The sequence below is a fragment of the Chaetodon trifascialis genome, chromosome 18, assembly GCF_039877785.1.
Source record: "Chaetodon trifascialis isolate fChaTrf1 chromosome 18, fChaTrf1.hap1, whole genome shotgun sequence".
In the NCBI taxonomy this organism is placed as follows: Eukaryota; Metazoa; Chordata; class Actinopteri; order Chaetodontiformes; family Chaetodontidae; genus Chaetodon; species Chaetodon trifascialis.
The window spans coordinates 18,033,216-18,056,051 of record NC_092073.1 but is presented as its reverse complement, the minus strand read 5'-3'; positions in this window follow the sequence as shown (position 1 = coordinate 18,056,051).

The window sequence follows — 22,836 nt, the reverse complement described above, 5'->3', positions numbered from 1 at the left end:
GTGCACATGCCACCTTATGCCAGTGTGTGTGTGTGTGTGTGTGTGTGTGTGTGTGTGTGTGTGTTAAACTATCCTGTATGATGAGGTGGCACGGTGGTGGGAAACTCAGTCATCCTTTACCAGTCTGGGAGTGAGGGCTGCAGTTTGTCTTTGTTTCCTGGTAGCTGGGTGGGCATCCCCAGTTCATTCATTACCTTAAGTCCTGTAGCAATTCTGTGTGGGATCTGAAGCACGACAGCGCATTCCTGTACCTTAGCAAGAGGGCGTGGGAGGTTTATTTTAATGAGGTTTGTGTTTGTTTAACCTCCTCTCTCTTCATGAAAGCAAGAGAAAATCAGACAGATTGGTCTGCTACAGTCTCGGGTTTGGATCGCTTTGTCTTCTGAGAGCTGATCAGGATGAGTGTTTGAAGTTAATTGTGAAATGGTTTAGAGGTTTGGATGGGAGTTAGAAGAGATGTTTGAAAAGGGAGATAAAAAGCGATGCTGGCGGGAGGATATCCAGTCCAGTGAGCATGACTAACCGCTGACCACATCCAAAGGTTTCTGCTGGGCTGACAGAAGTGTGAAGTCCACAACATGAAGCAACACCAGCACCTGCAGACGTGGAGTCTGGACTGGAAGTGGCAGGCAGTGAAATGATTGCTCAGATGCCCTTGAGCAAGGCTTCAGCTGCTGCCACAACACTGTACTGTTGCTTTCTTGAGCGTTTGATGAGACGATCAACACCACTCATATCTGTGCGGTAAACAAGAAGCTGCAGCCAGGACATGGTTAGCTTAGCTTAGCATAAAGACTGGAGGAGGCAAGCCCAGCTCTGTCCAAATGTAAAAAAAAAAAAGCCAACTACCAGCACCTCTAAGGCTCACTATTAACTTGTTTTCCCACATTTGTTTAAAACCACAGTGTAAGAACAACAATTTGCTGTTTTATGGGAGCTTATGTGTCGGGCTATTTCCTGGTTGGGAGCTGTTGCCTGGTTGCCTGGAAACAGCTCCCAGCCAAGAAATAGTCGGGTACATGACTCTGCAAAACTGTTTTTATGTTTTTTGTAATGTAATGTGTTGAATTTTAGAGATGCTTTTAGAGGTGCTGGGGGTGGATTTTGTTAACCTTGGACAGAGCAAGGCTAGCTAGTTTCCAGTCTTTATGCTGAACTAAGCTAACTGGCTAATCTTATCTAAGATAATGCTTTGCGAGGAATTGAAGTGCATTTGGCGACACCTTCACTTTCTCTTCTAAATAAGTTCTTGCACAGTTTTGCACGAACCTCTATGATAACATCATTACAGCGTTGTCTCACTGATTCAGAGCGCACCTCTGTACACGTGTTGAAACAGCTGCAAACCTTCGGTATATTTGCGGTTTTACTCTAATGGTCTCAGAAGATGATTAAGTTATTTTTTCCCACTTATCTGGACTCTGCTGAGTCTTTAACCTTATGTGGTTTCTGAAGACGCATTTCTAATAATGTTGCTGACTTCCCAGATCTCAGCAGCTATTGTGGTGAGTCAAATATTACCAAAAAAACCCCATCAGATGTGAAATATTTTCCAAACTGCAATAACTGGAAATTCTGCAGGACAACACCTTATTCATGAAGCAAAGCCTCTGTGTTGTGGTTAGGATTTTGTAATAAGTACTGTAGAGATACAGTGTCTTGTGTGCGTAAATGACCCTTGTGAGAAGCATGAGGAGCTCGTGTACAGATTAAACGCTTTCACTCTGCGCAGCTGTAAACAGGAGGCGACCATGCAGAACACCCAGGGCCAGCTTTAGTGTAATGAGTACGCCTCACTCCAAGAAAAAAACACACACATGCTTAGTGAACATCTGCCAGAGCGAAACATTTATTCAGACTAGCCATTTCAAAAACATTAAACAGTGTAAAGCGCCAGAAACGAAAAACAAAGAGAATATGCAAGTAAAAACTGAAAAGCAGATTGCATTCCTCTTTCACCGCATTGTGGCCAAGACGTCACAAACTCTCAATGTATTCTGGCCCAACAGTCTCGTGACCCCAGCAATTACAGATTTATCAAGTTCACACCTTAAAACTATTCGATTCATATCTTTATTAAAGAGATATTTCTCCTCCTCGTCTCCTTCAAGTCTTTCTGCATTTCAAGTGAGACAAATCAACATCCTGATCGCTTAGAAACTGCAACACAGAAAAGACCTTTGACTCCTGAGCTCTGCACAGAAAAAATGCTCTCTCACTATTGAGGCATCCAACTACATGGATGTTTCAAAGCCCTGAAAAGGGGAACGCATGTGAAAGTGATCAACACTGTCCCTTTAAGCATACCAGCATGGCAGTTGTAACACTAGGTACTTCCCAACCACAATGCATATCACCACAGGGGCCCATTCAGGGGTGTATCTGTGTCCTCTCAAAGAAAAGGGGAAGTAAATGGTATTAAAAACATGCAGTGAGTGTCTGTGTGTGTTCCATTAAGACACGTGAAACCGAATCCAAGGCCGACTGCTTCCACCTTTGCATCCTTCCCATTCAGATCAGTATCTTCAGTCGTCTATGAGTGCGACAGCTGCAGTACAACCTGGGGCTTCATGAGGGTCTGCAACACCACCCACCCTGCAAGACAGAGAAAGGGCCATGTTGAACTACTGGTATGACGGTTTGTGAGCTGACTGATTTCATAATGCAAGTTATCAAGAAAACAAAAAAAGGCTGTCAACTCTGCAAATGAGCCGCTCCTTTCATTATGAGTTCAGAGTGTGTTTGTGGTGAAAATTGAGAGAGGATAAATAAAGAAAACACACGAACACACACATTTCCCCCCCTTTCTTTCGGCTCTTAAGTTGCATTTAAGATAAACTATGAAACTTTTGCTGAACAAGTGGTTGCGTGCGTGTATAATGTCAGCAATCATTGGCCACCACACCTATGAAATATTCAGAGCACCTTTCAACACCACAAACCGCAGCTTCCAAGAATGATCATTATGACCCTGAAGGTAGGATTTACTGCAGGATTGTTGCATTAGACTGCGTCAGTGTTAGCTAGGTGTGACTAATAAACTGGGTGTGAGTGTGTAGCTTCTCCTGCAGTTTGTTCCAGCTCATCATTTCAGCCATATAATACTCACACTGAGTGAAACATTCAAACCCAAGACTGTGGTTTCATGCCTGCATAGTCCCATCAAAGTCCTAGCCTGAATGTCTTTGGTTTCTCCTACAACTCAAGACTAAATGAGAACGAAGGTTTTGGATGACATGCTCTCCAGTGAGGTTTTAAGGGGTTAAAATGTTAAGAGGCTCATTGCAGCAAACAGGCCATAAACCACACGGCGGTTTACAGAAGCCTCCAGAGCGGCTGATTTGGCAAAAACCTACTACATTTTATCCTAAAATCATCTTTGAAAGTCATCTTGCTAACCCTGATGCACCATTAAAAAGCAGGGTTTGATAGTTAGTGCCAAGACGTAAAACATGGCAGCAGGGTGTCATCACCAAAGTGCTCGAAAGTTCCACTTTCACCGGCCAAAAAACCCCCCAGACTTGCCCATGAAAGGTCAAACTGGTGATAAGATCCACAAAAATCAGACAAAAAAAGGCAAAGATTCTGTGTAGAAATCAAAAATCAGCAAAACAGCAGCTTGTACTTTTATCACCGGGACCATTTTCTGAATCACGCTTGTTCCAAAAGAGCCTTATCGTTAACTTCAGTGATGACTGAACTTTTGTTCAATCCATTAAAATGATCTTCTCCAGTTATTAAGTACTATTTCCATAATGTTGGTGGTCAGATTAGAAAAAAGGAGATATCCGGACTGTTAGTCCCTCGTATGGGTCAAGCTACAACAACCCTGGATCCTACAATTGTAGGATCATGACAAACAGTGAATGAATGAATGTGTAAAATCTGTGAAGTGGCCCTTTAAGTAAAACTCCAGCTACGATCCAGAGCCAACCAACACAAACTGAAGAGAAAAAGTGGAGTAAAACAGTAGAGGAACTCCTGCTTCACGTCTTTTTACTGCTGACAGATTTGGCGCTTCCATCATCGCCCCGAGTGTATTATAAGGACATTATATGGTTCACACAGAGGTTGACTTCTTGAGCAGCTGAGTGGCTGTAAAAGCAAGGACGCCACGTGTCAGGGAAAATGTATTTCCAGGGGGCTGACAGAAAATTAAAAGAATGTGGGCGAGGTTGTAACCAACACGACCCGACTGGCACCGTGCCCCCTCACGTGATCTCACACTATTTGTGGAGGGTTGGTATCTGAGCGCAGGCGGGCTAAAAGTGGCACTGAGCGAGATGAAATCCTCTCACCGGCGGTCAGTCACATGTAGCTTTACAGTCTGCAGCAGCTCTTATGGACATGCAGGCGCTGCACACTCATATCTGAACCTGATGGCGTGCTGCACTTTCATTTATGCACCACTGCTATTTATACATGACAAGCAGCGACCAAACTAACTGCTGCTAAAACACTGAAGCATGCAGGAAAGCATGTATGACATTTCCCGCCGTGACTTTGGTTCGCTGTGGGAAATCCTTTTTTTCACTCCATGTTGATTAAACCAGGTCAGTCACTTGATAACGACGGCGCTCGGAGGGAAAGTCTCATCTACAATAGGTCACACAGGGAACTGGCTGGCTGCCGTCCATGAAAAGTGTAATGCCATGATACGGGCAACACAATCGCCAGCCGACATCAAATCAGACCAAATGTAACTTGATTATCTAAAGGAGGAATGTGGTCAGAGGAGTAAAGACTGAGCAGGAGCAGTACAAAAAGACAAAAAGCCACAACAGCACACCTGTTTCTTTGCAGTCCACGTTCAGCGTTCACATTGAGAGCGATGGTGTTTACTCACATTTCAGCCTAATTCAGACGCATATGATCAAAGTGAAAAAACAGAACGACTGTGCTAAAGAACACAACTTGAAGTCTGGCAAGATGGATTCTCGCACACGTGATGTCATGTGATCCAGCCCCCTCGCAAGGTAAAGTGTTTCCAGGACCTCTGCTCACCGTAAAACACCTGAACTACATCTCTTCTTCTCTGTCCTCTTTTCATCATAATGAAACTGCATCACATGCAAACATCTGGTGAAGAGTGAGACAGATGGATCCCCCCCCCCACTCCTCTTGGAAAAGCTCAAGAGGAGAAATGCTGTTTCAGTCTGAGGGGTTGAAATAGAGAGAAAAAGATAAATTTATGAATCTAACTGAACGTCCTCAAAAGCCATTCCGAGAAGTCCTCCTTTGCCCTGATAAACCCACGTCATCGGCTGCTGGGTCATGGAGAATCGGGTGGGATTTAACTCTGCAATGAGCTGCTTCTATCTAGTTGAGTAAAAGCAACGTCAGCCCCTTTGAGTCACCAGTTACTAAACGCGTCGAACTCCAGCTGCTTCATTTCTCCGCTGTAACGTGAACCAGCAGGAATGTGCAGCAGTGCCGATGCAAACGGCAGCTGCTCTGACGGTGATCTGCGACCAGTCTTTCATCGACAACAAGATCATTACCCAAAAACCTCTTGACCGGACCTGCAAATAAGAGGGCAACAGATCCTGGAGGGAGGTTAAAGGTCTGACCTGGACCTGCTCTCGCCACCCGGGGCTCACTGACCACCACGATGAGATCTCAAGGCAGTCAGAAAACAGCAAAGCCGTGACGCAACGTTCACACGCCTGAACCTTTCCTTGAATGCAGCAGAGGAACTTCGTCACTTAAGACTGTGTGATGCTGAGTTCAGGGCCAGGCCTTCCTCAAGAGCTCCAGCCTCATTAGCAACCTGTATTTCGGAGGTTTACCCACTGACACGCTGACCAACAGCTGCTCCAGAGGGAAGCCAGCAGGCAAGAGGAGCTGCCCGGTAATGGGGCACTTCCTAAAATCATCTATTTACAAAGCTGAGATTTCTCCTCATACTGAGACGCCGTTATCCAGTGGAAGTGTGTCTTTCTCTGCCAAAACCCGAAATAAATTGGCAAGGGCTGTTCAGCTACTCTTCGTAATGAGTCAGCATTGCTAATGTTTCTCTTCACACAGCTGCTAGCCTCATAGAAAAGTCCATTTTCTGTTGCCAAGGACCACACATATGAAGAACTGGGGACATTTTAGTGGTCTCTTCCTGCCTCTCTTTGATTCACATGAATAAGACACAAATGAGACCACGAGGAGAAATGAATACACCTTTTTATTTCTTTGAAATTGGGTTCAATCAGATAGGAACTAACAGCTGACGGAGGCGGCGTGTCAAATCAGGCTGCTATCAGGTTCAAGGTGCATGGAGAGCCTCCCCTCCTCGACGTCTTTTTACACGAGGAGCCAGTGAAGTCATCACAGCTGCTGCGGCTCTCCCACAGAGGCCGAGTGAAAGGTCGTCCCTCCAGCTGAAGGCTGTAAATTCAAGACGTAAAACGGCACAGACGTACGCTCCAATCAACAGGTGCAGATCCAGAATGAATGCTAACCCGTTTTTTTTTTTCCTCCTCTGAAGGAGCGAGGACAAAGAGGAGCGAGACAGGAGCATTCAGCCTGGAGAACTTACGACGCTCAAATGGCCTTCATTAAAACAACGACAGTCCTTCATGAAACCTCTGCAAATTAAAGAGGACGGGCAGAAACTTGGCTTGTTTGACTCATTTTGGAGCCGTAATTTTAGCGCAACACGTGAGGAATGTAAACAATCAGACGCCACATAACGACAACCGCGGGAGCTCAACTGAAACTAGTTAAGAGATGTAAAGCCTCTTCGTCTGTTTGTGGGGCCTTGCAATAGAAGATCTGTCACAAGCTGCATCTGATGAAAGTGAAACAGGACCACGGTCGCATATTCCGGCGCAGACTACAGGACATGAATTATGTATGAATTCTGACTTTCCAACATAAATCTCTCTGCTCATCCACATTTAGTTTCCACGTCACCTGACAACTCAACCATTATTCAAAATAAGCATGCACACTCTGAGATATTAATCTGTTCTGTCCTTGATGTGATGTTTTCCACGTTTCTGTGAGAAAATGGTGTACATTATTCTTAAGGTGGACTAAATCTATCTTCTGAGTATCAAACAGTGTGAAGTGTATAAAGTTTGTGGTTTCAGCTTCAACTGAAACTTCAGCCTCCCCTTTAGCATCATTTATTTCTTCGCTGCTCCAAACACTCCTAAAATGTGCTTCAATGCAACACATTCCCATCTATCTCATCAGCGTGTGTGTTGGCTTGTGCGCATCACATTGCCCACCTCTTGGTCTTTCAGTGGTTTTGCTAATTGGAACCAGGGCATGACCAATCCAGTGATTTCCTCAATAAACTTGTGTTCATGTCACATGGGATGGAGAGAGCTGATCATGTGAGGGTTACAAACACTGTGTGTTGACAGTATAGTACGGTTAATAAATTGATCGGCCAGGGGGCAGATAATTAATACGCAACTCGTTTGACAACTGATTATTGTTTAAGTCATATTTCAAAGTGGAAGAATTTGTTGTTTTTGTTTTTTTTGAACAAAGATAGGTAAACATAAACATTTAACTATGATGTAGCTAATAAAAATAATTGAGTATAGAAAAATATATATATATACATATATACACACACACACACACACACACACACACACACACACACACACACACACACACACACACACACACACATACATATATATATATTAAAAAGCTCATTTTCCAGTGTAATCCTACAATACAGCACTAAATTCATGAAATTAGGGTTTAATCACTTTAAACAAGGGGCCTGAGGTGACCTGAGGCGTCCATATTTGATTGCTTCCTTAGTTTTTTTCTATTACTACACACCAAGTCTGACAGCTTTCAGGAAAATCTCCACAACTGCAATTACAACCTGGACTTTGGCCTAAACTCAGTCGGAAACTGTCATTTACAGAAACTCCCAAGTGACCTGAGCGCAGCATGAATACCTGAGTCAAGACAGACCAATAGAGGAGCAGCAGACAGGTATTCCAACATGTATGAACCAATGAACATGCATGCTAACAAACCAACGGGCTCTTGCCCCCTGTGATTATCCTCTGCCTGCAGAACTCTCAAGGTTTCTTGGCAACTTCAGATATTTATGTATCTCACATTTTAGTGTAAGAGATAAGCGGAGCTAGTTGGAAATGAAGAAATCGTTGGCCTGGAACATTCCTGACTTCTGAATGTGTCAAGTGTGGTAACTCATTACAGAACAGTAATCCAGCTAATCTGTGAAACCTCTGATGTTTTTGGTGAAAGTGGCAGCAGCTGAGAGCTCACAGCAGCCCCATAACCAATAAATAAAACAGGCAGCAAGTGCAACAACAAGCTAACAATCATCTTTACTTACACTTAATGGAACCAGTAAATAAGACCAGACAACCATCAGTGCATGAAGTCGGGTTACGACCGGCTCATGTTGGAACTGAAATTGAGCATGCAGATATACTTCATGGGAAATTCGATAAATGGATAATGCAGGTAAAAATCGGCTGTACTGTCACCTTTTAAAAGAAAAAGACAGATTTTGGGTCACTCAGAGGTCACTCTAGGTCATACACTAACTTCATACACCACCAGCTTTGTCCAGTGTGCCCTATTTTACAGACTTCCTCTTCAAGATGAGCAGAATTGTGTTAAATTGCTATATGGCACAGTAGAAATAGCCGGCATATGATTCCTCAGGACAGCTCGTCACGCTCACCCACGGTGATATAAGAGCGACTGTTCCCAGCGGCATGCGTGGAATTTCACCATGTTTATTCTTCTTTCATCTCCACTTCCAGTCATTACGACACATCCCACACAAATCCAATAAATGAACAACCAGGCCTCACATTAGCATTCTGATGGAGGAGCGTTTATTTCCTGCTGTAAGAATGACACCATTATTATTCCCAGAAAATCAGGCAAAGAATTTAATGTGGGTCTTTCCACGTCTTAGCTCCTAAATTGCTTCTAGCAGACGCAGTGAAACAACAAAAAACCCCTCATTATTCAGCTTCATTCAGGAGTTTTTTACTTTTTTTTAAAGAAGACTTTCACATTTTTGTGAGAACTTTCTCGGGTCGTTTTTCATTGACAGTTTTGACATTTTCCATGATGTCGGTTCATCTGGCTGACCCAACTGTGAACCATCTGATGCTGTAGATAATGAAGATTTATCTGACTTATCTAAATGTCACAAGGAATTTCGTGCAGTTTTTGTGCCTGGAGGACAGCAGCTGAAGCCCTGAGTGCTGAGGAAGAAAGAGAAATGAAACAGTCTTGGTATGCACTTCAAAGATGACACATGACAAACTAGAGCAGAGCCGATCCTCCAGGTGTGTACGCTGGCCCTTTATTGCCAGTTTTCACCTTTAACAGGAGGGATTATAAAAAGAAGGTAATAATAAATAAATGTTCTTTTCTCATTTCACGTAAAATAAGGGCTGCTTTTCAAAATAAAACACATAACAGAGAGCTTTTGAAAAACGTGCATCTTAACTCCACTTCCCTTCTCAACAGCCTCAACCAATCAAATCTTAACAACTGCACATCTTTAACACCTGCTTCCCTTTCTTGTGTCCGCATGCGTCTCGAGTGATGCTTCACTTCTCGGCTTTTAATAATCTTCACGCTCTCAGAGCAGATGAGACATATTGGTTTTGAACGACCGGTGGGAAAGATGACCCTCTATGAGTCTGTTCTTCCTTCATTAAAAGTTCTCTTATCGCCGTCTATATTTATATATTATATCTCACTGGCTCAATTTGTAATGCTTATTGGAATGCACCCATTTGATTGGCTGAGGAGCATCACGTCTCGTCTGTGAGTTTCCTGGACTGCTAAACCAGCACTGGTTTTTAATGTGAATTTTTTTTTGGACTTTGAGCGAAGCAAACCAAGTGCATCCAGCTCTATTATATTTATGAGAATGCAAACATCTCTGCAGCTGATATCTCCAGATCTCACACCAAAGCAGTCCAGACGGATAAATAGCGCTGCAGGTTAGAGGGGGCAATATGTATTTTTGTGGGGTGAACTGTCCCTTTAAAATAAAAACACTTGGTATAAATGAACTAATTGTCAATTTTTTCAAAAATTGTGAATCACTGCAGCCACGAGAGGTCCTGGAGCACACGCACACACATGAACAGACGAATGATCTCCTTCTGCCTGGCGGATGAAAGATGAAAGATCTCATTCACATATCAATAACTGGGGATAGCCACAACTCTGCTGAACCAGATTAAACACACCGAGGGGAAAACATTCAAACTCAACCAAGTATGCTGTGTACAGTCATTATTTCAGGGAGTTTTTCATCTATGAAGGAGTCATACTGAGGAAGTGTGATTGTCCTCCCAGACAGCTCCTACACTTTAAAAAGGGTCATGACCTTTCTGACCGCACTGTCTGGTCACTGGACACCAGTCTGTGTCCAGCAACAGCACCATGCTCGTGCCTAAGATGACCTCTCGTGCCCGTCAGCAATGGCTTTTCACCCTCCCTCCAGACCCTTGCAACCCCTTCCCCTTACACATCCCAGCATGCCTATCATTTTGAGGAATAACTGATAGCTAACCGAGCTTTACAGGACGGTGGAGTTTGAATTTGAGGCACATTAATCAACAACTGTGGTGAGAAACTCAAGGGACATGTTAGACCAGAGGCTTGGTTGTCCTACATTAAAGACGGGTTTGTGATTAATTGCTGGCCCCGTCACAATGAAACTGGAGGTTTAGCGGTGAACTTTCTTTATGTACATCTAATTCAGCTTCTTTTATCTGGGTTGCAGAAGTTGGAGCATGGCCTCCATTCATTTTTTTGGGCCGCCTTTGAACTCTCTCAAACATGGAAGGCTAAATATTTACACGTCTGCCCTTGCTTGTTTAATGTTAAAAGCACACTCACACAGCAGAGTAAATGAATGAAAAAGCTTTAGACAAAAACACCTCCAGCAGCTGATGAGTACCAGGCCACTTTACAGCGCCGGTCCCACAGGTTCAACCTCCTTTTCAGGGCATGGGAGACAGTGACCCAGGGGTCTGCTCGGGGGCTCAGTGGAGAAGCACAGCCCTGCTGACACTGCTGTCTCTGTGAAAAGAGGCGATCTGTGCATTTAGAGTTGGCTCAGGCCCAAAGAGATTAAACGGAGGTGGGCTGGAATACCATGTGAGGGCATTACAGACAAAGACAACAAGCCATCTGATCAGCTGCGAGCATGCCGTTCATCACAAAAGAATGAGGTGCACAGAGGCACGTACGAGCGAGATTTTAAAAAATGCTCCTTAATTAACGATTCACTAAGCCCCTGCCCCCGACAGTGCCTGTCCAATCATAGCTGAGCAAGCTTTAGATTCTTCCACGTTGAAGCGATGTACATGGAGGTGTAGAAAGAGTGATACCCTCTATATATAGTTTGATCATCCAGCCTTTAAAAAACAAAAACACAAGAGACAAGTGTAAGCAGTGGATTAAACAGTTTGTGCGCTCTGTTAGCAGAGCCTGTTAGCATGTCCGGCTAACTGGCTTACACTGGCCACAGTAACTGAAATGAGCATTACTTCCAAAGACAAATAGCATTTCACTCTACAGATAACAAATTAGATTAAAAAAAAGATGCATTCATGATCCAGGCAACAACGTGGACACAGCTCTAGATGCTTCAGGGAATGAGGTCATAAAATCTGGCATTTCCTGAGTCACCTGAACATCCTCAGCACCCATCTAGCCAGGCAGCCTTAACCCATTCAACTCAGTCAAACTTCAGTTTCATCATGGTCAGTAAACACTGTTGTGTAACGGCCTGTGAAAGCCCATCACACAGCCGACAAACAAAACAAAATTAGACCATGCTGAGGTGCTTTAAGGACAACAGACCGAGCAATGTGTGACTACAGCTTTAACACTTTCTCACTATTAGATACACGGATATATATATTACACAGGAAGTTAAGATTAGACATTGTATTACTTATGTAAGCTATAAACTTGGTATAACGGTAACCTTATCTACAGGAGCAGCATCCATTGGCTGTTTACTGTGGATGTCAGAAAGGACTGTTGAACTAACACAAAACACGCTAACACTGAATAAAGTTTAAAACACCAAATGTTACAGTATATATTCAGAAACAAATGTAGGCTAATGCTCCATTTTGCTAGATACCAGTAGATTATGCACGATTAACTGACATTTTGTTAGCATTCAGTTAGCATAACATTAGCAAAGCCAAACCTTATCATTAACCACCTTAACTTTTGTAATATATCACTTCTTTTGTCTCTTTTTATGGGGATTTGTCTTGCATGTGTGATGATGAACAATTGATAGATGACAAATGACCAGTGACAGTAACAGATAATAACAGCTGCTATGCTATCCTCCAAAAATGGCTGCACCATCCCAGAATGCTTTGCAATTCCCATTTTCGATATCAGAGTTTAAGGTAACGTTAGCAACTATGTCCTGCTCCTCCTTTAATTAATTTGACACTCTACCAACCAAACCAAACTTGTTACCTGAGACAGAGTTACGTTCATTTGGTTTCATCCTAAAAGTGAAAACATACTGTTAGAAAATACAAACAATAAAGCATAAATCTAACTGCTGTCCTCCTTGTCCACATATATAGCAGCCAGGCTAAAGTTAAAAGTATGATCTGATCATACTTCAGGACTAAATATCTCTATAGACCAATATAACAACAGTGCTGATATTTATTTAAATACATTCTTCATGGATCATCAGCTGTTGATGAGATTAACTTTTAGCCGAAGACATATTAGCTTAAGCCTCAAGTCTTTTAGCGCACTAACAAGTACTATGTAGCTATCAAGTGCCCATTTAAGACCCCTTGTTTTAAAACAAGTCAGCTGAAAACATAAAAATCTAAGCAGGAGAAGTTTTCAACCAACTCGTGGAGTTAGCGTTAGCTTAATTGGCTAGCTAGCTGTCAGTGCTGGTTAGAAAGGACACTTTTGTCTTTGCTACATGTGTAAAGTCAATAAAGGGGGCAGGGGTGACAGGATTAATTGAGCCGTCTATTAGCCTAATCTGTCACCTGTATTTAGTGAATGCCAAACGGTGTGAGAGGTGTGAAAATCTGTTGGATTTTAAGATTTAAGCTGCTTCCTCCTGCAGTAATGCAACCAAAACTGCCCTTGTGATGTTTTTCAGATGGATCACCTGGCAGTGCAAACCCTCGCTGAGCCAAAATGAGGTGGGAAGACAGTTTTGGTGACACTTGAGATGTTTGCTGCAGGAAAAAGAGGCAGGACTGAAAGGAAGGAGGCAAGTGAGCAGCAAAGGGAACGAGCTGTGAGAGCTGGACTCCTCTCTCTTATTCTTAATCCTTAATCAGTTTATTTGGAGATCTAGCTAATTCTCCCCAATGGAGCATCTGTTTTACTCCCTATGAAGGGGAAAAAGTGTCCAGGTCAGTCAGAGAGGAGCGAGAGTTCAACTTTCAGGGGAAATAATCATCGGAAGGAAGCTTTTACTAAAAGTGATCTGCTGTCAAGGGTATGCTAAATCTGTCACAAATGCTTTGGGCACAGCTTTGCATCAATGTAAAGACCAGTCATAAGACATGAAAGACCCTTCCCTTTATACTCCCATGTCTAATGGCATGCCTATACCATAAAAGCTTCATGTAACGTTACAAAGTGAAACCAAGCAATCTCACACTTGAGGACAGCAATCTAATCTGTGGTGAATCAGCAGCAACTGAAAAAGTCCCGTTCTGCTTCTCCCTGATAGTGAAAAGAACAACAGCCATCAGCAGGAAGAGGAAACAATGTCCAATGTCACCACAGAGGAGAGAGGAGGATAAGACATGTCCCGCTCTCCAAAATCAGAGGGTTAAACAAAAGGATTCGAATTGTACATTTGTGACAATTAACGGGGAGTTTCAAAACTGTCTCCTCGATCCAAGACGTGGAATTCATCATGAATCTCAGACAAACAAAGACAATCTGCTGTGTGAATGAAAAGCTCATGAGACATGGCAGAGCACAGACGCCTCTGGGACGAGGCATTTTTCTGTCTGATGCTGCATTTGTCTCATTTGGCAGAACCTGGTGATTAGATTTACGAGTACAAGTGCTTAATTTTATTCAGACAAGGAAAAAAAAAAAAAAACACATTCTGGCACAAAATAACACTGGCGAATGGTTGAAACCAGGAAATGTTTAATTGGCTCTTTTACTTCTACTTGCATAGTTCTTGGATCGACCACATGCTGCTCTTATCCAATTAAGAATTTCGTGACTCTAAGCTGTTGCTGTCTGAGATGCTCCTGAAACTTAATCCTCTGGAGAGGTGTCAGTAAATAGATCAAATATATTATATCTACATGTGGTGCAAAGAGCTGAAGAGGTTCACAGAGTAACAGAGCCTCAACTCTTTTCATTAGCGTTTTAATGATAATTAATTAATCAGGCATTTGAAGATAAATCAGTTACTATTTTGCTAATTGATTGATTGATTGATTGAAAGTCAGTTTTTCAACTAAGATTTCTGATATTTTCTGGTTTCAGCTTCTTAAATGTGAATGTTTACTGGCTTTCTTAGTTTTCTGTGTGTATTAAAATGACTGTCTTTAGGTTTTGGACTGCTGGTTGAACAATACAAGCAATTTGCATACATTGATTTCAGCTTTGGGACATTTTTATGGACATTTTAATTACTATTGTCTGACATTTCAAACAATTAATTGACCCATTGGGAGAAGTGTGTCAGGTTTACTGATGATTGACATTATCTATTAAGGAATTTGGCTGAATTTCTCCTCAGACACCGGCTCTGAAGCCTCAACTTAATGCATCATCAGCACATACTGAGTTCTGATGGGATCCTCTGTTTCTCCCTCATTTAAAGGCTGCAAACATCACAGTGTGGGACATTTTTATGTGAGGCAGCATGAGGCCAGGGATCACTGTGCTGCTACAAACATGGAATAAAATCATGACCTTGATGATGAAACTGCAGTTCATTGACGTTTTCAGACTCTTCCTTTCCGTTCATTTTGATCATTATACACGATCATGAAAACCTACTTGGCAATGAACCCGTTCCTGAGCCTGAATATAGTAAGTTGTGCACAAACATACATGCAGCTGACATCCGAATGCCTGGTTAACAACACGCTACAGGATGCCTCCATCAGATCTGTCACCCTGCCAGGGCGTTGTCCTCCTGCAGAGCGAGGACGGAAGAGGAAAGCCTTAACAAACCTGCAGTCCACGCCTGACAACAGCAGAGCAATGAGCCGCTGTCTCTGCCGCGTCTGGCAAGTTTGTGAAGGTGGACGAGTCACAGAGGTCACCAGTAGGTCAGGTGGCTGTGCTCAGGAACCTGTTCGCTGATTAAGATGAAGGATGCTGAGCGCATAAGGCACGGGAGGTGCAAACGAGCCGGGGCCCCGGGGGGCCCATCTGTTGTGGGCAAACAAACGGGGGCTTCAGTGAACAGTCCTGCTCTTCCCCTGCGAGGCTCAGCAGACAGCTCCATTAATCAGGACCAGGATGAGCCTGCTGGGCTCGCAGTGACAAGTCAGCGGTGGCACAAACCCTCCTCCTCCCCCTCCTCCTCCTCACACTGTATCTCCATTAGAGCCTGGAGGTGTCAGCTGATGGCGGCTTCTGTTCCTCTGTTGTCACTATCCGTGTTTTTACAACTGTCCTCTAAGAATAACTGAAAAAAGTGACCCGAGGCGAGCAGGGAAATAATTTATGAGCTGCCATTAATGCCACCAATAAATAAACATCTGCTTCAGGAGCTGGTTTTCACACTGAGTGGCCAAATGACCTTCTGAGAAAACAGACCCTAAGCTGTGATTTAAATTTGACTGTGACAGAAAGAGCTATGCAGTGGATTTAAAAGTCATACTTTACTGAAATGAACAGGATCATTACAAGTTTTCTTACTCAGTGGTTCCAAAGCCAGAGGAAGAGACCCCAACGAGGGAGTGTAGGATAGATCTGACACCTTCAGGTGTCTATGGACAAAATAACAGCTTGAACTGTGTAACCAGTGATGAGAGTTCACATTGTTCCTCTTTAAAAGGCTAACAAGGCATAAAGGTTGGGAACTACTCTTTGGATAAAGAACCAGACAAAAATAAACTCTCTACTAACATACTGTAACTAGAGCTGACAAATATGATCATAATTATTGTCTCAATTCATTAACCTGCCTATAAAATGCCAGTAGATTTTCTCACAGCTCAGGGAAATGTCTTCAAATGTCTTATTTTGTCAGACTAACAGTCCAAAACCCAAAGATATTTGATGATGACCAACTAATCGTTCCAGCCTGCAGTAACTTCGCTCTCTGTGTGTGCAAATAGAATAAGATGGAGCTGTGTGACCGTCGAGATAAAGCCAGCAATAAACTGACTGCAGAATTGTGCACAGAAGTAAAGAAATGGTCAGCAAAAATACTCTTAGAAGTTCTCAAGTCATGTTTTATGACACTGCATCAACACACTGAATCACAGAGGCTGCAGATAGAAGGATTCTACCTTTACAGAGTTGTACACTTCTGTCTGACACCGCTCTGACCCTCTGTGGAGTGTTTTGGCATCTTATAAGCAGGATGCATGGATGTATTTTTAAAAATAGACGGCCGGTGTTCATGTTCCAGCCTCTCACCAGCGCCGGTAACGCTCACACCGATGCAGACCCTTTTTGTAATGCAGTGCTATTTTCAGTCTGCACGCGGCCTTAGCCCCAATTGGCAGCCACGTCTCCTGCATCTCCAGCAGTAAGATAAGACGCGTTCCCTCAGCCTAACTTCTGAAAGAGAGAGAGGGGGGAGGGACGGGAGGGGAGTCCGGGGTGAGAGGGTGCAAGCAGAGACAGTGGAAAGGAAGATGGAGGAGCACTTTAATAGTATGATTCAGCAGAGGTATCAATTCCCACAGATGGCAGGCTGGCTCCTATTGACTTACATAGGAGGGGAGTAAAGAGGCAATCAAAACCACCCCTGGGACAGACAGTCAGCACATCAAAAGGGAGCGGGATCTGCCCGCCCAAGGCTCGCCATCAGGACGGACGAAGGCTGAGCTCTGTGAAGTGTGAAGTGAATGAACGATGAAATGCCCCAAAAGCAAATCAATCTGGTGATTTCACGTGAAGGCGAAACCTTTAAATGTCAGTGTAAACACAAACCTCTATATCTTAACGGATCTGTGCTCTCATGAGAGAATAAATGACTCTCACTGGCGTATCGTGGTTCATTTTGCAGTCTCTTAAATCTGATCACTAAAGTAGTTCAACCGGGGATCCTGAGAGACAACCCAAGGCTGCCTGGACCAGGACCGGCTGTGTCTGCGACGCCGCTGCACAACAGCCGCAGACGAGCCTCTGGCAGTTTCTTTAGGAGGCTGGCAGCTTTCACACTTTCACACCAGCTGCTTTAAATAAAAACAACAAGAGGAAAACACGGCGTAAAGGTGAGAAAACCGCCTCCACCCAAAAACAAGGAGCGACCTGGCAACCAGAGGCTCTCACCTGTCCACTAAAGCTGTTCCTCATTTGCTGGATGCTGCCATGACAGCACACAGGCCAGTCTGGCTGCAGGAGGGAAACCACATTAACCTTTTGCTGGTATTTTTAATCAGCCTGATGAATTCTGCCAGACAGACAGCAGCCTGACCTCCAACCCCTGATGAGCGAGTGATGGAGGGAGTTGCCAGTGACAAGACGCTGTTAATATTTCATCAGCGGCCCTTTAATGATCATTAAACTGCACGGTGAACTCTGCTGGCAACATGTGATCCGGTGTTGTGCTGTCTGCTTCTCTGCGTAATAAATAAGGATGAATTATCCTGTGAATTGGCAAGTGCAACTCTTTTCAGACGTGCTCCTCATTATGGAAATGCATTGGCAGCTTTACACCAAATAAGCTTACACACCACTTTTCTGTAGAAGTTGAGATGGCAATCTGACGAGGTCACGCCCATTATGTTTCCACAACACGGCTCTGAACGCTGTCACGTTAATGTAAAGGTGGAAGCAGCATAGTTTAATTTCTTCAGGGTAAAGTGGTTAAAATCAGTTTAAAATTATTTGGATGTGCTTGAAGTTGCGTAAGGCATTCGTTTTTCGTTTTATGTTCATGTGCACAGAGAGAAATAAAACGAATTGTCTGCTTCATGCCAACTGTGGACAGTTTGACTATACAGCACAAAACTGTACAGGTGAGCAAAAAGGATTTAAATGAGTCAAACCACAAAACATGTTCCTTACTCTGCTTGGATTTGCAGGAAAATGCAGCAGAGGTTTTGTTTTGCTTTGCCCGAAAAGTCAAAGATCTGTTTCACCGCTGTCATTTTTAGTCTACATGAAAACTGCGAAAATAGTCGCTGCTAAAAAAAAAAGGTGCAGATTTAAGCAGTGTTACCTGCACAAGTTGACTTACAGCAACCTGCAGCGAGCTCCTCGCTTTCTGCTGTTTCCATGATTTATCTGTCGCCTTTTCTTTTTTTTTTTTTTTTTTTGGGCTCTGGCACAGGAAGATAACATCCCTATTCTTACTCAGACAATGGCACTGCATCAAAACACCAGGCTTCCACATTCATTTCACAGAGGTACACATGCAAAGGTCTCTGCAAAAAGACCCAGATCATCCAGCAACTGTGCTGAACCGGCTCCTCTTTAACTGCAGGGCAGCCTAATCTGGCACAACGCCAAACAAGTGCTCATGTGGAAGAGAGCTGATTCCTGGTGAAATATTTTGTAATGTGAACGTGTTTCTACCATTTACCTCGCGGTCAATGAGAGAATATAAGGATGCAATTTAGAGTGGGAAATGTGGGCAGCAGCTCAGAGGTCTAGATTTAGGACATTAACAAGGAAATTTATAAGGAGGTCCCTGGTTGCTGATTCAGTTATCAGACTATATCAATATCAGAGCCCAGAATAAGTAAAACTAAATAAGATTTCACCATAAAAGTCACATTAGTTAGTTTTTCTTCTTTTCTGGGCTGGTAAATCATCTCATGACCTCTTCCATTCACCACTGGGAAAAGCGCCAGGACAGAACCTTTGTTCCAACGCCAAAAAACCACCACCGTTACAGATTCCATGTGTGAAAATGGTTTATGTGGCAATCCGGGTAATACATGTCAGATTACTCATCGTGTTTGCAGAGTTGGCACGCAGCAGCATCGTCACGATGCAGGCGGACTCTACCTTTCGCTGCCGCGGGCAAACAAAAGGTGTCTATCCGTCTTGCGCTCCTCCTCTGCTCTGTCAGCTCCACAATGGGATTTTTGAAACCCGCTTATTTCATGTGTGGGATTGTTTCCTTTCAAACTCAAGTCCCAAGCCAGTGTGCCCACTAGCACTGCGGCAGGACACGTAAACACAGTATGTAGGTCAGTCAAACAGTTCGTGGCTGCTCTTTCCCTCCACGCCTGACGTGAACCGACAGCAAAATCAAACACATTGTTTGCCAAGTGTGACTCATCTCTACCGGAGAACCTGGGAGGCAGAACAGGGTTTGCCTCCACACTACCTGTAGCACAGTTTGTGCCAGCGTACCTGTCGGGCCGCTCAGGCAGCTGAGGATCGCGTTTCCTCTCCCTGACGGTTAATCCTGCCTTCCTGTGTATTCATGGCTGTGTCACATGAACTGTGGCGGGCCACTTTTAATGAGCAGAGAAAGCAGAAAGAGATGTCACGGGACAGATTCTGTGAGATCAGTGAGTTATGCAGATAAAACGCACGGGATGTACAATTTCCCATCTGATATCATGGTACAGCTATTAAAAGCGCCCTCATGAGTCGGCGTATTGGACTTAATAAAGTTTAAGTGACAAAGCTTCAATTGAGCTCTGGGATGAGCAGGAGCAGAATATATGGGAGAATATCCAGAGTTTAAAAACTGTGTCAAAACTAGGGGACTTCAGGTGAGGTTCAAGAGGTTAAAGATGAGGTAACTGACATGTTTTACGGTCACATCTTCAATCCTTTTCTTTAAAACACATAAATATAACTCGGGTGCAGTCAGAGTTGAGGCTGCAGAGGTGTCCTTGTAGGCAGAGTGGAGTGCTAAAGCTTAAAGAAATAAAACATTTTTAAAGACACACACATGGTGTCGACTGATTATTGTGAACCAACTGACGGCAAAGACAGATATTTGACTGTTTTCCGCCTGCAGACCAGCAGTTAAGTTTACTTCAACCACAAATGGCACCCACACCTAGTTTTAATAGAAATGCATGTTGTGGTTTTGGCTCTGGGAGGGACGTCTGAGAGATGGGAGGCAGTGTTTGATGACGCAAGCTGCCGTCATTAAGTTTAAAATGACTGTCTGCCACAAATGAGGCAAACAAAACTACAACCTCGATTCCCAAAAAGTTGGGACTGGAAAGTGTCGCTCGCTTGTGATGACTGAGCCTTTCCAGGATGCCCCTTTCATACCCAATCATGATACTATCACCTGTTACCAATCAACCTGATTACCTGCGGAATGATCCAAACAGGTGTTTTTGGAGCTTTCCACATCTTTCCCAGTCTTTAGTTGCTCCTGACCAAACGTCTTTGAAATGTGTTGCTGCCTCAAATTCAGAATAAACAGATATTTAGATAAATCAATGAAGCTGATGAAGTGAAACATTAAATATATTGTCTTTGGCCTGTTTTAAACTGAGCAAAATGCTCACACTCAGCTTTAGCAGCAGCCCCTCAACTCGACTTTGGGCACTCATCTTTACAGACACAACACGAGTATTTACAATACAAAAAGCGACTGTGATGTTATCAAGTCAGGATCATTTTCCAGTCATACATTCGGTTTTAAAGCTACAGGAACGTTAAGTTCTGTACGGATACAGACAGAAGGTCAGATGACATCAATTTCCTTCGCTTGTGGAGCAACTCAAGGCTGGACATCAGTGTGACTGATTGAAACTCTGGGTCTGTAATTCCTGTCCTGGAGGGGGACGCTAATGTGCACAGAAACAGATTGGTGAGTCCTCGGACAGTTTTTCTCTTTAGCACGTGCGCCCCTCTACTCATCCGTCTCCTTAAACTCAACACGACTCCTCTTTAACAGGACCTGTAAACATAAGAAACAGACGTGGCCTCTCATGTTTAGTCCCAGAATGCAAATGCAGGAGTTCATGGTGGTTTTGGTATGCAAGTACACCTGTCTGTAGTCAGTGCCATCAATCAAACTTATGACTCCAAGCCAGTTCATCCTGAGGAATGAATTAACACAGGCGTCAGGGTTTGTCCTTCAGGCGCAGTGCGTAGGGCTACAACTAATGACTGGCCTTGTTATTTATGGATTGGTTTTGTGTATGAAATGTCAGGGAATGGTGAAACATTCAAATCAAGATGTTCCCAGATGCTTGTTCTGCCTGAGCAACAGCCTAAAACCAAAAGGTTTCTTCAAACAATGACAAAAACAGAGAGAAAAGAAGGAAATCTTCACATTTAACAAGGTGGAATCAGTAAATATTTGAGTACCAAGATGAACATCATGCACAAATCTAACAGGAATACACAACTTCACACATGCCACAGATTATTTGCTTTATATTCATAAATCCCACTCTGTCATGTGACCTAAATGAAAAACAGGCATCACTGGAACAAAGTCAGCTGAATACCAAAGATAATTACGTCAACATCTGAGCTCCCTTCGACGAATAACTGTATCTGCAGTCTGGAGAGCAAGCGTGCTGCAACATTCCTCTCCTCCACCAAGACTTGGCTTCAAAAACCTGCCCTCTTCTTGGCCTCCTGGGTGGAGGTCTGCACGCACCACGCTGTGGGGAAACGCCTGTGGGAGAATTAGCCCCTAATCCGGCCGCAACGTCCTGCTTTGACGAGGATCGCCGTTACAATATGGCACATGACAATGCCCCCCCACCCGCACTGATGTCCTCTGCATGCAAACAGTAAAAAAGGCTGACCAGCAACAGCGTTCAGCAGCTTTTTGTCACCGGTTCTCCATCTGAATGCAGATGGGCCGAGGCGCTTGAAAAGTTGGTATGTGACAAAAAAAGGGTGGTCAGAAAGACTTGCTACGAGGTTACGGCAGTCTGAAGTAAACGCTGCACCGCTACAGAAAACATCAAGCAATAAAAGCTTTAAGTGAGAGTTTTTAAATAGGAGATGGAATGCACCCATTTCTCAAGTCTTGGTTTCTTTCCTTTCTTTATCAAATTGTATACTTTAAAAGCATATGAGGTTAGGCAATGACATCATTCAGCAGAGGGACCAATCCCGTTACATAAGAGCCAGACATGGCTGAGAGCGTTCCGCGGCACTGCTCCAAATGGTCTGAGGCTCCATACGCTGCAAAGGCCTACTTACTTATTTACAGTCCAGAGATGAACGTTTGAGTCATGATCTCCAGTGCATTATTTGCGAGCATCGGTGAAGTTATGAAAAAGATGACGACTACACACCACCTCTGTGGAAAATGATGAATAAGATCTGAAGCTTTAGCTTGATTTGAACAAAATCAGGAAGGGTGCTGATAAGGAATGAGACCCTTTCCTTTGTTTATGCTAAGAATCAGCATACATGTCCTTGCTGTTTGTTTTGACTTGTGTACTCAAAACTATAAATGTGAAAACAATAAATTTAATTTATTTTTCTGCAGCGATAGCCGCCCCCTACTTTAGCAATTAGCATTAGCATTAGCATTAGTTAGCAAACACTAAAAATTGTTTGTTATATTGCTTCATTGGACATATTGGCATTTAATCTGCTTAGCCTTCCACCCCTCCTTTAATTGTGTCCACACTGTAAGAGGTGGGAATGATCATAGTTATTACGTTACCCACGTAAACACCGCTCATAACGATAGCCTTAAAAAGGTGGAACGGACAAACCAATAGTGCAGTC